We start from the raw sequence: 6,000 nt of genomic DNA, 5'->3' as shown, positions 1-6,000 counted from the left end.
AACTGAGCTTTTCTAAAGTCTAACAGGTCAATTGTGTGCATTTTCCCCTAAATTACATAGTTATCAGCTCTAGGTGGAGTTTTGTGGAAAGTTGCCATAAAAGAAGCTTTAAAGAACTGAGATTTTTATTTGTGGCAATGACCTCTAATATAGTCTGGTTAAAGGGAAAACATCAGTTTTCAAAGCAGATGGTTAGCTTTGTTAAAGGAATTAACTATCATAAATGGAATGGAGTATTACCTGGCAGGATTACAAAGATTAAAATTGAATTATTGTCTTTCAAAAATGGAAGCGATAATTTGCCAGAGGCTATGCATGCTGCAAGAAACAAAACAAACAAAATCAGTCTTATACCAAAAGAAAATTTGGAACTAGAGCAATAGACATACTTTATGAGTGCTATGATTGTGGTAGGCACTGTTGAGACAGTGAATAGTTGCTCTACATTTGTTTCTGTATTTAACATTGAAAGGGAATCTTAATAAGCAAAGTTAAAAGCCATAGTTTTGGTTTTTTTTTTAACAAGAATCCTAACAAAATTGCAAAATAGTTTCTCTTCAAAGTCTGAGAAAATTGATAGATTGATAAAGAGACCCTGGTAGAGTGGCTCAGGACTTATTCTAGGAAAACATGATACAATCAACCTCTGATAAGACTTAGGAGTTTGAGTTTTAAATTTTTTATTTTGAGTAGTTTTTAATTTACAGACTAGTTTGAAGAATGTTGCAAAAAGTATATAACATTCTCTGTTACATATACATGCATACATAAATATCTATAAATATATCTGAAGTATATATGTAATTTATATTTCCTTTAGCCATTTGAGTTTTTTTATACTTTGACACTTCAGTGTATATTTTCTGTGAAAAAGCTTATTTTCTTACATAAACACAAAACAATTATCAATCCCAGATAATTATACAATCATAAACATTTTTGTCTAAACTACCATATTTTAATTTGTCTATTGATCCACATAAATCATTTGTAGTGTGTAGAGGTCTAGCTTCTTATGTTGTTTATGTTCCTTCAATATGGAACAAATTCATCTTTTAAAAAATTATTCATGTTCTTAGTCTTCTTTTTTCATGATTAGCATCTTTGGAGAATACAAGCCAAAATTTTGATGGGGTATCTCTAAATGTAGGATTGTATAATATCTTCTCATGTTAGATTATTAAATCATCCATCCTCAACAGGAATTCTATATCAGTGATTAGTGTGTTCTTTTCGGGGCTTAATTTCCCAAAAGCATTTAATGTGCCTCTCACTGGTGATGTTATTGTTTTGTTTTATTCTTTTATTAAGGTATAATTTGCATGTATTATCACTAGCACCTGTGTTAGAGTACTGTTGATTAATTATGACATGTATATCATTACATTCATGCAAACATGTAATCATGTCAGAAGCAAGGTATAGCACATTTCCATTACCCAAAAAAATTCCTTCATAAAGCACATAAGCATTGAGATTATCTGTTTTGCAGTATCAATAATTTTTTCATTTTTAATGCTGAGTAATATTATGTGAAATAATTGCTTATTCTTCCACCTGTTAATAGACACCTATCATATCCAGATTTAAGATAATACAAATAAAGCTTCTAAAAATAGCACATATTTGTGTGTGTGTCTTTCCCTTTATTTTGGATGTATTCACTTCCTAGAAGTGAAATGGCTGAATGATATGGTGGTTGTATGTTTAACTTCTTAAAAAGTCATGAAGATGTTGTCCAAAGTGTAAATTTTCAATACAACACAATGCAAAACAAAACAAAAACAGGTCAATAATGTAGGAAAACCCAGTATATCTCCAGTATATTAACAATTACCATCATTATATTTTTCCAATTTTCAAATATTTACTCATGCTTAATTTTGGCTATTTGGGGAAATAAAGTAATATAAAAAAGAAACAACTTGCCTAGTTACTATTTATTGTTTTTTTATTCTAATTTGATAAAAACTATTAAACCTAATTTAGACCAGATTATATGAGTTTATGCTTAATATGATTAACAATAATTATTGATACATCTGTATCATGGTTATTCACATAATATACTTCAATAGATCCTTATTTTCATTAATAAATTAATAACTTATTGAAAGTTAGCATAGAAATTCCCTTAACACAAATGTAGGATATAGGAAAATTTAGGTATTGAGCATTGAACAGAGGGCCTTCACACTGAACTACAGCACTGGCCCTTTCTTATTTTGACACAAGTTCTTGCTAGGTTGGTAACTTGCCCAGGCTTATCTCAAAATTGTGATCCTTCTGCTTCAGCAGAGATGCATCAGCACATTTGGGTTCATTGTTTGATTTTCATATGTCATAGGGCAACAGAAAGTTTCTAGGGTGAAAAATGCAATTGCAAATATTTTTGAACTTCTGTTTCTGTTAATGTACATTCTTAACTAAAATATTTACTGATGTATGATTTACTTTTAATGAAATGATCTCATTTAAAGCAAGACAAAACAAACAAAAAAAACAAAGTGTAAATTTTTATATCCTCATCATTAGTGCATGAAAGCTCTATGGACTTTATGAGCTTGACAATAGTTTGCATGATTATCATTAGTTTTTTACATTTTAATTTATATATTTTTGAATTTATTGGAGTTTTGAATGCTATTTCCTTGATGAGTGATGATAAGTATCTTTTGCTATATTTATAGATCATCCATATGTTAACATCAATGAATTATCTCATAAAACACTCTGCTCATTTCTTTTTCTTTTTCTCTCTGCTCATTTCTTATTTGGGCTGTGTGTTTTCTTATTATTGAGTTTTTGGACTACATAAGGCAGTCTACATACACGTCCTTTATCCATGTAAAAAATTTGGAAATATATTTTCCTATTTTTGTCTTGCTCTTTCATTTAATTAAGAGTATATTTTGAAAAGCAAAGGAGATTTTGAGGAAGTTTTGAAGATCTATTTTTATTTTTATTAAAAATATTAGTCTATCTTAAGGTCACAGATATTTTATTTTACATTTTTCCTTCAGATGTTTTATGCTGAAAAAACGTCCCAGAAACTCCTTTGTGCACTTATTTATTACCACTACATTATTTTTTTTCTCATTGAGTTTATTGGTACATTTTAAGTATGCAGTACAGTCGCATTCATCATTGGGATTTTTACATGACAGGTCTTGGTTCTCATTTTTTCCCCATAGTCCAGAACTCCTGTCACCCCCTCCTCCCTTCCCTATTTACAAACACTTTATTTCCATTTTTTCATTTTCTCATTTTTTTCTTTTCCCTTATTACCTTTCTCCTACCCTTTCCACTTCCCCTACACCTTTATCCCTTTTCTTCCTATTTTACTTTATCAATTATATCATTAGGATCTCATGTACCATTATAGTTTTTCACACCAGAGAGACTATTCAGTATTTATACATGTGACTCATTTATTTCACATAGGAGTATATCCTCAATATGTATTCATTTTTCTACAAATGACTTTAATTTCTCATTCTTTATGGCTGAGTAGTATTCCATTTTATAGAAAAACCACCAATACATTATTTTAATTCTGGAGATTTTGTGGCATAATACTGGGTAAAGTGATGCTCTCTTAGAGTTCTTTATTTGATGTTTCTTTATTTATTACTACATATTTATGTTTCACATGCATGTTACTATAAACTTATTGGTGTTTATTAAGACTGCATTAAGTTTATATATTAAATTATGAATAATTTAATCTTGATGATATAGAGATGTAGAAACCAAGAACAAATAAGGGCTATCTGTTCAAGGGTGATTTTGTGGCATTCAGAAGCATTTTACAGCTTTCAGTTTTCAGATTTATTCATTTATTTTGTATCAGGGATCAAACTCAGGACCTTGCACTTGTGAAGCAGGTGCAGTGCCGCTTAGCTAACTTCGCAGCCCTTTAGATTTTGGTCATTTTCCATAAAGTTTATTTTTATTTTCTCTATTTTAATTTTTATTATAATGGTTGGGCTTGGCCATCTTTAAGTATTCTGATGAATTATTACTTAAGTATAAGTAGGCTGTTGTTTTTTCACTGCAAGTTTAAATCCTGATTTTTGTTGAATTTCTTGCTATTTCACTTAGTTTTATCATTGATTTACTAACATTTTCCAAGGGTAATGTCAAGTCAACTGAAGTAAAGATACTTTCATTTCTTCATTTTCAATTCTTATAGCTCTTATTTTTTCCTTTTTAAATTTTGTGGACTAGTATCTCCTTTGAAAAGGTAGTAAAACAAAATAATTGATATTCTTGATGTTTTTATGACCATTAATAGTACCTCCACCAATTATTATTATTTTGTGATGTTCTTTGTTTTTTGTCATGTGGAGGAAAAATATTATTTTCCATTCCTTCTTTATCAAAAGTATTTTAAGCTATATTTTTATTAGTACATGTATTCAGTACATATTGATTAAATTCTTTGTGGGGAGTTGGTATATGTACATAACACTTCTCAATTCTTTTTCATTGTCTTTTCTTATCCTTTAGTCCCTATCTCTTGTTCCCTTCCCTTTCGCAGAAGATCTATCTCCCTCTTTCCTATTATCTACCTTTTATTTTTCCTTTTCTCTTTTTCATTGTGTTCCTTTTAATTTTTTTTTTAGTTTCTCATTTAAGAGAAACTCTACTGCACATGATTTATTTCGCTTAGCATTATGGTCTCAAAGTACATGCGTTTTACTGCAAATGACTTGTTTATCTTTATGGTAGAATAATACTCCATGCTGTGTAAATAATCTTTATCCAGTAATTTTCTGATGGACATCTGCTGCTTCCAATATTTATCTATTATAAATGGTGCTACTGTAAACATAGGTATGCATGTATCACTGTAATATGATGTATTTGATTTTTTAAGGAAAATACCTAGAAGTGGAATACCTGTGTCAAATTGAATTCATATTTTTTAATTTCCTGTTTTTTTAAGGGATCTTCACATTGATTTCCATAATGGCTGTATTGGTTTACATTCCTACTAACAATGTATAAGGGATCAATTTGCTAACAGCCTAGGCAGCATTTTTTTATTACTCAATTTCCTAATGATAGCCACTCTTTCTACAGTAAGATGGATCTTCATTGTTGTTTTAATTTGCATTTCTCTAATGACCAGAAATATGAACCATTTGGTATATTTATTATTTGTAGCTCTTATTATGGAAAATGTTTATGTAATTTAGTTACTCATTTTTTATTAGCTCTATTATTTTGGGTGGTTTAATATTTTTTTAGTTCTTTATACATTTTAGATATTAGTATGCTGCCTAAAGATTAGCTGGTAATTTTTCCCAGTCTGTGGATTGTTTCTTCAATCCAGTAATCCTTTCTTTTGCCATACAAAAGCTTTTCAAATTTGATATGGTCCTAATTGTTGATCCTTGACATTATATTTTATACAACTGGGGCTTAGTTCAGAAAATCCTTGCCTACATCTACCTCTCCAAAAGTTTTTAATAAAAGGTTTGTGTTCTAGGCCTTCTCATTATCTATGGTGATAATCACATGGTTATTCTCATGACGGTGAATTTACACTGATAGAGTTTTATAAAATTAATTCCTTCAGACTGATATAAAATCCACTTAGCCATATTTGATTCTTTTCTTTCTTTGATTTTTGAGTTTATTCTGTCCACTGTAACTGTTTTTTGTTCCTTCTTTATCAAGACTAGCAATATTTCAGTTACCTAAAAAATATTTTTGAAGTTTTCTATGTTTTTTTTTTCTGGTAGACATTGTGGAATGGTAAATTGAGCCAATTAACATATCAATTATATTTTTACAGTAGGTAATACTATTTTTAGAGTAAGAAGACTTTAAAACTATTTCACAATGGTTTTCAAGAATATATTATGCCTATCTAACTGAAATTTTGTTTCCTTTGACCAACACCCAAGTTCTGGCAACCACCACTCTATACTATGCTTCTGTTTTTTTTTTTAAATTACATGTATGAGTAACATCTTGTACTATTGCTCT

This window comes from Fukomys damarensis, unplaced genomic scaffold (genome assembly GCF_012274545.1).
Source record: "Fukomys damarensis isolate Sample0158 unplaced genomic scaffold, DMR_v1.0_HiC HiC_scaffold_16, whole genome shotgun sequence".
NCBI lineage: Eukaryota > Metazoa > Chordata > Mammalia > Rodentia > Bathyergidae > Fukomys > Fukomys damarensis.
This window is presented reverse-complemented; position numbering follows the sequence as displayed.